The sequence below is a fragment of the Humulus lupulus genome, chromosome 3 (assembly GCF_963169125.1).
Source record: "Humulus lupulus chromosome 3, drHumLupu1.1, whole genome shotgun sequence".
NCBI classification, from domain to species: Eukaryota; Viridiplantae; Streptophyta; class Magnoliopsida; order Rosales; family Cannabaceae; genus Humulus; species Humulus lupulus.
The window spans coordinates 158,820,137-158,831,285 of NC_084795.1; the positions used below are offsets into that span (position 1 = coordinate 158,820,137).

The following is an 11,149-nucleotide window of genomic DNA, read 5'->3' on the forward strand; positions in this document are numbered from 1 at the left end:
TCACCCAAGGTTACCGAGAGCTTAATGGAACCTATGCTGGTTGTCCCTTCTCTTGAAAATTTTTACAACGTTGTCGCATAAGCTTTCAAGTCTCAAACTGTGAGTCCCATCTTTTTCAAAGTGTCCTTGGAAAGGATGTTAACCGAGCTCCCATGATGACTAGATGGTCATTGTGGGAAAACTGGACATACGATGCATCTTGTTCTGTTAAAGTAATGGGTTGAGTTTCAAACCTTTGTTGTTTTGGAGCTCGGGGTTCATGTTCGTAGGGAGATCCGCCCCCTGTCTTGAGCTCGTTGACATATATTTTTTGCGCAATTCTAACCGACCCAACAAGATGTGGTCCTCCAGAAATGGCTACCACATCCTTCCCATCTATCGGGGCACTATACCAAATACCCATTTCCATAACACATGAATATAATAGAAATGAAAAAGAGTTATGGTAAATGTTATGTATGTAGCAAAATAAAAAGGCAGTAATATTTTGGGAGCCCGCCACTCATACATTTTTTTTCAGAAAAAATCACACCAATTTCGGACTCACCATTTTCTTCTTCGGCTAAGCAAAGTCCAAACACTATCTTCGGTTTCATCATCCCTGCTTCAAATCTGAGCTCACATCTCCTCCATCCCTCAAATCTCAGCCTCCATCCCTCATATCTCCTCCATCTCTTTCTCGTCTTTCTCTATCTCTCTGTCAGTAGGGTTCCATTCGTTGGGTTGTTTCACTCCTCTTTGGTCTTGGCAAGCCAGGTAAGGATATATAGTTTTAGGTGTTATTGATCTGGGTCATTGGTTTTTTATGCTAATCGAGCTTAATTTGGGAATGAATCTAATGGGTTGTTTGATTTTCTGTTTCCCTCTACCTCCGGCCTCCCCCAACCTTTGCTCTCACACTCTCTCTCCATATTTCTCGGCAACGGACAGTCCAGCAAGCCGAGCAGCGGAGGAAGCAGAGCACCCACCGACGACGACTTCTCCAACAGGCTCTCGGCTCGCTCTCTCTGACTAGCAACGTTGCAGGAAGGGACTCCTCCAACAGGTTCTGTCAGCTCTCTTCTTTCTTTGTGTCTTGGATTGAATTAACTGGTCATAGCGAATTGAGATGGATGTGAATATCTTGTTTTGAAGCGTGGTTTGATTTTTTCTATGTAATTTTCTTCAGTCCAATTTTCCTTACAATAATACAAATTTTTCTCTTAGAGTGTCCCTCAATAATCTGAAAATTGGTTTCCTTCTCTGTCCGCCCCTCCTCTCTGTATATATACTATAAGCACATAGGCTAAATATTAGATAAATGTAATTTGCAGCAATGGTATGTCGAGTATCCCGACGAAGGTCCATGGTATGAACTGTTGGTCATTCCACTTCGTTTTGAGCTACTTTGTTCAATCATGATCCCCATATCAATTAAGGTATCCTTCTGTATAAAAATGTGTGAGAAACTGTGGTACATAAATCATTATAAGAATAAAAGACACAGCAATGCTTTTGTTAACAAAAGTTAGAATTTCTCTGTTTGAAAGCGGTTGATTGTCTCTAGTGTAAACTGTTATATCTTTGGCAAGTGTCCCTTGACCTTGTGAAGAGCTTGTATGCAAAGTTTATTGATTGGGATGATAAAATGATTGACCATGAGACTATTACTCCAGCCCATGCAACAAAGTGAGTGTAATTGGTATTGTAGTAATAGTCAATGCTCCCCCCCCCCCCCCCTTTTTCTGAATATATGCATATGGGGTTTATATAATATGTGGCAGTACAGCAATCAGCGAGGACTTGGGCCAGGTTGAGTACATTTTGACTGACAAAACTGGTACTCTAACAGAAAATAAGATGATCTTTAGAAGGTGTTGTATCAGTGGCATTTTCTATGGAAATGAGACAGGAGATGCCTTAAAAGGTATGGTGTTTTTCTGAACAAATATTTCTGTTAAACTTATGTAGTTATTAGCTTAATTTGGGGTTGTAAATTGGTGTTAAGTTGACCTTACGTCAAAAATTTATTTTGGGGATAATTCCTTTGTGTATATGCCCTAGCGGTTTATTCTGCTGCAAAGATTCTTGGTCTTGATGTTCAGTATTGTTACTGTAGAAAGTAATAGTGATGAAACAATTCTTGGTAAATTAGAGAGGTATTATCTATTGTGGCATCCCATGCCTGAATGCCCTTGTATTTGGCATCTGGCATGAAGCAAAAGTAATGGAGATCATATATTATTGTATATAGTGTGCTCGTTTGACATATCTTTTGCTTTTACTTTTATATAGTCGAAGAAGAGAAGTAAAAGGCCTAAGTTTTTTTTTTTCAATTACGGTTTGGATAGTCTATTTTATTTTATTTTTTTAAAATCATAACAAATATTTTATTATATTTAATTTAATTTTATTAATTAGACTATGGATAAAATATGTAATCTAAGTTTTTTTTCAAAAAAAAATTAAAACTGAAAACAACTTCCCTTTTTTATTAAAAAGATCTTTATGAAGAAGTTAATGGACATTTACTTCCTCGTAGAGTTTGAAAATTCATAAAACACTTTTGAAAATTCATCCAAGCACTCCTAAAAAAAAAAGAACAAAATTCATCCAAACACTTAAAAAAGTAACATTTAGGCTCTGGAAAAGTTTCAAAGCCATGTCAAACAGGCCCTCTGAATGATTTGTTTAAGACCTATGAATGTTGGGCTATGTGGTTATGTTCATAGTTCAATTGCTCATGTGTTAATATGTAGGTTCAAAGACAAATAATAAAGAAAATGTAGTATTTTTTTTAAATGGGCTTGGTGATTGGCTAATTTATTTCTGTCATTGATTTGATATCATTGACAGTTATAGGACTGTTTTGGATTATAATTTAACTTTATTTTCTGATTAGTTTTGTTTTATGATAAAAAGATGCAAGGTTGCTCAATGCTGTTGCAAGCGGTTCTCCTGATGTTATACGGTTCCTTACAATAATGGCAATATGTAATACAGTAATACCGGTACAGAGGTGATTTTGCTTCTATAAGTATTTTTTTTTCTGTTTTTGATGGTTTTACAATCTTTTGATTTTCCCATAGATTAAGAAGACTACCATTTATTGTGATAGCATGTAGGAGATATGAAAGAAAAATAAATGCAATTATTTACGGATTCTGATCTTTGCTATTTCTTTTGCTCTTTGTAGCAAAAGTGGTGCTATCATGTACAAGGCGCAGTCCCAGGATGCGGATGCACTTATCCAAGCTGCTGCTCAATTCCATATGGTTTTCTTCAATAAAAGTGGAAATATTCTTGGTACGCTGGTTTGTTCTTTGCTATTTGGATATTCTGTTTTGATCTTAGGTTTGGCTATTTGATATTGATCAATATATTACAGAGATCAAGTTCAATGCTTCTACACTTTGATATGGGGTTTTGGAAACTCTGGAGTTTACTTCGGATAGGAAAAGAATGTCAATTGTGGTGAAGGATTGCCAGAATGGGAATATTATTCTTTTATCAAAGGGTGCAGATGAAGCAATTCTTCCGTATGCAAGTTCTGGTAAATCTAATTGTACTTTTTAATGACCTCCCTTTCTTAGTCACCTATAAGGTGAAGTATGTTGGAGTTTCTTGGCTCAGGGGATTGATATATTTCTTGTTGAAACCTTCGCACTAATTGGTTTCTTATTATTCATTTTAATATAATCCCCCACAGAGTAGGTTTTGATTCTTTTTATCTGCTCATGTATATTAGTTCTCAATTATTTATTGCTATATATGCTACTAGATGTCTAGAAATATATGGTTAATGCATATTTCTCGTATTGGTGTTTGATGGTTTCCAATGTACCTCAGGGCAGCAGACAAGGACATTTATTGAAGCTGTGGAACAATATGCTCAATTAGGTCTTCGTACACTTTGTCTTTCTTGGCGTATTTTGGAGGAAGATGAGTATCAGGAATGGTCTTCAATGTTTAAAGAGGCCAGTAGTACAGTGGTTGATAGAGAGGTAAACACCTAAAGCACACAAACTCATTCACATGTCATGAGTTTTCTGTCTATCTACTCCCTTTACTTCACTACTCTGTGCAGTGGAGACTAGCTGAGGTCTGTCAAAGATTAGAACATGATCTTGTGATCCTTGGGGTTACCACAATAGAAGACCGTTTACAGGTGACATAATGCACTTATTACTTTTTTCTAACATATATATGTGTGTATCTTTTCTACTAATTGCAGAGTGCTCAGTAGAAGGGGAAACATAGTTAGATTAGGGATAATATTGCTTGGATTGTACTAGATACTGATAGTTGTGATATTTTAAACTGTAATTGTCAGGATGGAGTACCAGAAACAATAGAGGCATTAAGAAAAGCAGGAATCAATTTCTGGATGCTTACTGGTGACAAGCAGAATACTGCAATACAGATTGCTCTTTCTTGCAATTTTGTTTCACCAGGTAGTCAAACTAATTGGATTATTAACTTGTGTTTTGTTCGTTTTATTGTTCGAAGAAGCCTAATTATTTAAGCAGAAAAATTTGTGTCTTGGACTGAAGAAGCAGAACAAAGGATAATGGAGTGGATTATCTGAAGCGAGATTGACACTTGGCCTTAATGTCTCTAGTTGTTTCAGATAATTACCTTGCTCCAAATACTTTATCAATTTTTTCACTTGATTGATTTTTTTATTTTGGTGTCTGTTTTTTTTCTTTCATAATTTTTAGTTCTTTCTGCAATTCCCTTTTATGTAATTGGTAAAATAACAAAAAAGTATTGGGGCTAAAGATTGACTTGCGTGGCTTAAATAGAGAGATGACTTTAACTTGCTATGGTGTGTTCTACCTGGCTCTATTGCTTAATTTAATGATTTGAGTTTGTTGCCTTCCATAGCTCTGTAAGGGATATATTTCTTCCCTCTCTTTAATATTATCAATTTTCATTAAATATTATTTGCTTTATGTTATGCTTTCTGACTTGACAGAGCCAAAAGGACAGCTTCTATTAATTAATGGCAAAACAGAAGATGAAGTCGGCAGAAGTTTAGAGAGAGTTTTACTTACAATGAGGATTACAACTTCAGAACCTAAGGTATTTTATATAGCTCCTAGTTGTGAGAAATCAACTTTAGATTATATTTGCCATTATTAACATTCTAGGCTGTATCAAAATGTTGAAAAAAGTTCATTGTTATACTTATATCAGACAGTTTAAGTTTCTTTCAAGCTTACTCTGTTGTGTGTTAATAAGTATAATTTCATTTTTATATCTTTTATAATTGACATGTAAACATTATTCCTTTTGATCTTGTATATTATTCTTTTTTAAATGTCTGGTGTACTAACTTTGGCATGTTGTCAGCTTCTCTTTTGTTTCAGGTGTCTCAGGGACTAGTCTTTTTAATTCAGTTAGCTTGACGGCTTATAATGCTGTCTACACTAGTGTTCCTGTTCTAGTCAGTGTCCTGGACAAAGATCTTAGTGAAGAAACAATGATGCAGCATCCACAAATTTTGTTTTATTGTCAAGCGAGAAGGTTCTTTATAGGATAATTCACCTCACATTTGATTTTTAATGTTTATTTGAGATATTTTTCACATCAGAATTGCCAATGGGAATTTACTGTCTAACCTAAAATGCTAATTTTCACTTTGTTTTTTTATTCTTGGGAACAGACTTCTGAATCCTAGCACATTCTCTGGATGGTTTGGAAGATCTCTTTTTCATGTGAGTTGTGTTTTTTAAAATAGTTGAACTCCTAAACAACTATTTTTGCTTCTTTTGTTCTTTTATATTCAAGCCTGCTGAATTATTTAATTTTAAGCACTTCGACAAAACTTTGGTTGCTCAAAATATAGAGATGGTTGTTGCTTTTGATCCACTGATACTGATTCCTGGCTTGATTGATGTCCAGGCAATTGTTGTATTTGTAATCAACATACATGCCTAAGCGAATGAAAAAAGTGAAATGGAGGAGATCTCATTGGTTGCTCTCTCTGGATGTATTTGGTTGCAGGCTTTTGTTATGATATTAGAAACAAAGTAAGTTTCTTTCTATTAAGCATGCTTTGTTGATTCAAATTTGACTCTTCGTAAAGCCTTCTTGCTGCTTAATCTAACAAACACTGAAATGGTATTCTTTCAACATTCAAATATTCTTTTTAGAATGCCCTGACTTGAAAGCTGCTTAGAACTACAAAGGAAAATTCGTATAATTCGGTGTTATTTTATTTATCCTGATTGCCTTTTGGGTTAGGCGGTTATGATTTTTTGTAAATATATCTGTATGGTTTTTGAAACATATGTTGCGTTGCCTTTATTTGAATTCTTTGTAGATTGGGCATCGTTCCATATATTTTATGAATTTTCTACTTGTGTCATTATGGGTTCTATTTAGATTGGTCAATGTGCTTGATATAGTTGTTGTGAAGATGATGGTACGCTTCCTTTTGTGACTTTAGTGTTCCCTATAAGCAATTCCAGTTTAGTCCAAGACTCGATGCAAATAACTATATATTTGAATATATTTTTTTGGGATGAAGCTTTATGCAGTGTTTTTTGTAACAGGATTCTATACACCGTTAGTATCCTTATTGCTAACTTGGCACAAGTAGCTGAGCATGGTCGTATTCACTTGTAGGTTCAAGCACAGGATATTCATGTGGGTAATATAGTATGGCTCCAAGAGAATGATGAAGTGCCATGTGATCTGGTTTTCATTGGGACATCTGATCCACAAGGGGTACCTAAACCTCTGCACTTTCAGGGTTTCTTTTCTCTGACATTGTTTGGTGTTGCTTGCATGCTTAGAAGATTATTCATTTCTAAAGAAGCAAAAACTTTATAGTACATTAAATTTCCATTCATAATCATGCTTATATCGTAGAATTATTGCAATGGCAGTGTTTCTTTTTCTGTAATCCTGTAACTATTTTCCTTTTGACCTTTACAATTGCTTAAACATGTCAAGAACTTGATAATGTAACTTCCACCAGACTTCTGCTCTAGATGGTGAAGCTGATCTAAAGGCCAGGTTTATTCCCTCAGCTTGCATGGGGATTGATCTAGAAGTCTTGCACAAAATCAAGGTAAGCTTTCCATGAAGATTTCTATCGAGTTTTATTTCACTTTAATAAGTGATGATGCATTTCTCTCTCTCTGTAGGGTGTGATTGAGTGCCCTGTTCCTGACAAGGACATTAGAAGATTTGATGCCAATTTACGGTTGTTTCCTCCTTTTATTGATAACGATCTGTGCCCATTAACCATTAAAAACACAATTCTTCAGTCATGTTACTTGCGGAATACCGAATGGGCATGTGGAGTAGCTGTTTATACAGGCAAGTTTGTTTATTCTAGTTGTCAAGGCCATATTTTAATGCATACCTCTCTGTTCATGCATGCACATATTTGTTTTGTTTTGAAGCAAGAAGAAAAGGGAAGTTCTCATAAATGGTAAATGACCTTACGCAGTATATGAAAAAAATTATGAATAAAGTATGAAAATTTGTACTTTAATCATGACACTACTGGTGAAGTCGAAAACTTTCATATTAATTATCAACATCAATATGCCAAGGGAAATATCTTAGTACCTCCCAAACTTGCTACTGTATCTTAAGAAATAATAATTGATAAAACTTGTATTTCTGATTGATGGGAATAGCACAAATTTAAGTGAGTCATGCTTTTTCTTATTTTTCTTCTCTCTCTCTTTCTCTATCTATCTATATATATATGTCTCTCTTTAAAGGCTGTCATGTGGTTGATGGCTTCAGTGCCTACAAATTTTGTACCTTCTCTGCAATCTGACCAATTTTAGTTATGGAAGTTTCCAGAGGATTGATGCTGTAATGTTAGAATATCATCATATACGTGTATCTTAATGTTATCTCAACGAGTTTACATAGTGAATTATTCTTATTTTATCAGGCAATGAAACCAAGTTGGGTATGAGTAGGGGCATACCTGAACTAAAGCTTACAGCTATGGATACTATGATTGATAAGTTGACTGGAGCTATATTTGTTTTTCAAATTTTCGTTGTTATGGTTCATTTAATCTCTATTATAGAGAAGTCAAAGTCAAGGCCATTGTTGGCAAATAGAAACTATTTTTACTTTTTTTTTATTACAGCTCATAGTTGCAGCAGGGATGGGTCCGATTCTTGCTATATAGTTCTTCCGGTAACAACAACACATAGGATTAGTGGAGTTCTTACTGTTTGAGTTCAAATTATATTTTCTGTTTTTGTCATACAGTTATTAGTTAACTCCTGATATATTCTTTCCACTGCCTATGCCTGTTTTCATTCACTGTTACTGGTTTCGAATTCAGGTATGTTAGCAGCGAAGTTATAACGATCAGGTTGCGTTCTGGGCCTAATATCTGTGCTATTGCTCTGCTATGAAATATTAGGTTCTCATATTGTTCAAGCCTCACAAATTTTTTTTTTTAAGTAAGAATAATCAGTGAGAAGGTGGACTATATAGCATTATAACATATAATCTATTGCTCTGCTCTGGATTGTGTATAATGCTAGATGTGACATTAGGCAATTTCTTGTGCATCATTCTTTTGAATCTTATAATTCATGCAGAAAAATAAAATTGTAGAGGCTAGTTGATGGGATTTTTGAAGTTTTGATGTAATTAATTTATTTTTTCCTGTTTTCATTCTAGTGTTTGTATCTAGAGAGATTTATTCTAATAGTCAAGATATATAAAACAATATAAACATGGAAAGTTTAACTTTTTTTAAAGCTATTTTTTTAATTGCTTGTAAGAAAATGAACTTTGTTTTGAAATCTTTGATGTGCTGCATATTAAACTTAGAATATGTTTTGTGTTAGTCTTTGTAAAATGTGAAGTATTAAATTTATTTATTTTCATGTGAACAAATTAACCTAAATAGGTGAAATGTATTTAAATGCAGGGGTTGGAGATTGAAGGGGAGCTGCCTGAGAAAAAGACTTGTTATAAAGGAGTATTTTATAATTACTTTAGCATAGGTATGTTTGTGTGATTTTTGACTTGTCTAAGAGCTGATAATTATTCTGTATTAGTATATGTGTGTGTGTGTGTGGTTTGCTCCCTCTTAGTTTTATATGAAGCAGACCAGGGCTGTATTTTTTATCATTCTACACAAGCCTCCTTATTTTTTGGATCTATATTACAAGAATGGATGCTTAGGTGGCTTACGGCTTTCATCATTTATGTAATGAGAAACCTTACCTAGCACAAGGACCAATTTCTAATAAGGTCTGGTTTGTTATCTTATTATGTGAAAAGTCTTGTGATTACGGACTATTACCAATGATGTTTTAGAACTAAAATTGTTATTTGGATATTTGTATCTTGATGTAAATGTACCATGCTGGAAAAAAGGCACAATGCTTATTCAATAAATCTCATTTTGTAATTATGTGTTCCTCTAGTGTAAGAGCTATTGTTGCTTTAAATCTTCATAACTATGGAAGTGGACGACATCCCTGGGGTAATCTGAAGCCAGATTATTTGGAAAAGGTATATATCTCTCTTCGAGATAATGTTAATTTTCATTGGGTTTGTTAGCTCTATGTTCTTCTATGTTGTATGTTGGTTATGCAGATGCGAGCATGAAAATACTCGAGTACTTACGAAGTTATTGTTTTTCCCTGATTCATCAATAATACTCAAGTACTGTGGAGTTATTGTGTTTCACACTTTCACCTCACTCATCATAATTTGCCCCTTACCATATTTGATCTCATGTACCATATGGTCCCTTTAGACTTTATATGATGATAACATCCCCTGTTATTGAAGGGACTTAAGTTTCAGGTCAATAATGCTTATCTTGACATTTACTGTTCTCACAGAAAAAGTTTGTTGAGGCCCATGCTGATGATGGTCTTCTATAAATTTTTGGCCTTAAGCACGGATGGCATGCATCATTTGTTATGGTCGAACTCATCTCTGCCAAGCACATTGCTCAGGTACTGCTCTTTATTTTTGATCTTATATTCATTCTATCAAATGACAAACTGATTTGTATCCAGAGACCGGGTTATAACTTATAAGAAATTGAATTTGCAGAAGCCATACAAGATTAGGCCCATAACGCAACCTGATCTATAGTTTGTTATGAAATTTATTTATGATAGCCATTCTACTGTAAATAAGAGTTAGAGTTAAGGTAACATTGTAAAAGTTAGCTTAGCTTTGTTTGAGTTCTTTTCTAAGTTTCTTGTAGTAAATTCTTATGCATAAACCTCATGTTAGTGTTGTTTATACTTTCATCTTGATTCTTGTATTTTTGACATTTTTAACTGTTTGTTTTGTGGGAAATTCATATGCTTAGATATTTCTTGCTTAATAGGGTGATATGACCATCTTAGAAGACGAACTACCAACAAAAATATGACTCTCATCAGCCCTTGTCAAGGTATAAAAAAGAAAGTCTTCTGTTGTGCTTTAGAATTATGCTGCTGAATGTTTCTTTCACTTTCATTAAGTTTTAGGTATTGATAGAGTACTCTGTTTGGCAGTGGAATTTTCTCTTCATTCATCTCTTAGATTATTGTTTTAAGTTGCATGTTTTTTTGCTTCAGTCGTTTTGCATGGTAGTACATCTTGCTATACCCTGCTATTTCGACAAGTTTTGGAGTTATTACAAATTTAATTTAAACTTTATATGCTTACAGGTGGAAACTAGCTTAAGTCTTATGTTCTTAATAATAAAAGGATTTTTTTTTACAATGTGCAGGTATATTGAGATGATTTCTTTGGAGCAATTCTTGACAACATTTGTAGTTGAGGCCTTTAGAATGGAAGAATGTATTTCACTAATTTTTGTATACATTTCTTGTTTTGTATTTAGTGATAAAGGAATCAGAATTGGGCATAAATTATGTTGTAATATGATTTCTTAAGCCTAGACTAGTAGACTAAATATTGTAATTACATTTGAGTAATTAATAAAAATCTATTTATGTTACCTTATTTGACTTCAACTTTCATATTTGTTTTCCTAGTTTTGTGTAAGTAAAAAAAGATTATGTTTCTCAAAGCTAATATAACACTTGTGTTATACTAAAGTGTAGTATAACACAAAAAAAGTGTTATATAATCGACTATAAATAACATAATTAAACACTTATCTATATATTAAAATAACACAGAAATTGTGTTATCGTTG

At 33.9% G+C, this 11,149-nt stretch overlaps 1 long non-coding RNA gene and 1 pseudogene across 1 annotated transcript; both read left to right on the top strand.

Annotated features, from left to right (window-relative positions):
• The first annotated feature begins 1,351 nt into the window (after positions 1 to 1,351).
• On the top strand, positions 1,352 to 6,092 carry LOC133825173 (phospholipid-transporting ATPase 2-like; annotated as a pseudogene).
• Positions 6,093 to 9,383: 3,291 nt separating this feature from the next.
• On the top strand, positions 9,384 to 10,948 carry LOC133821413 (uncharacterized). Its single transcript, XR_009887554.1, has 3 exons — positions 9,384 to 9,495; positions 9,831 to 9,947; positions 10,718 to 10,948. It is a non-coding gene; the product is annotated as an uncharacterized LOC133821413 (long non-coding RNA).
• The last annotated feature ends 201 nt before the right edge of the window (positions 10,949 to 11,149 follow it).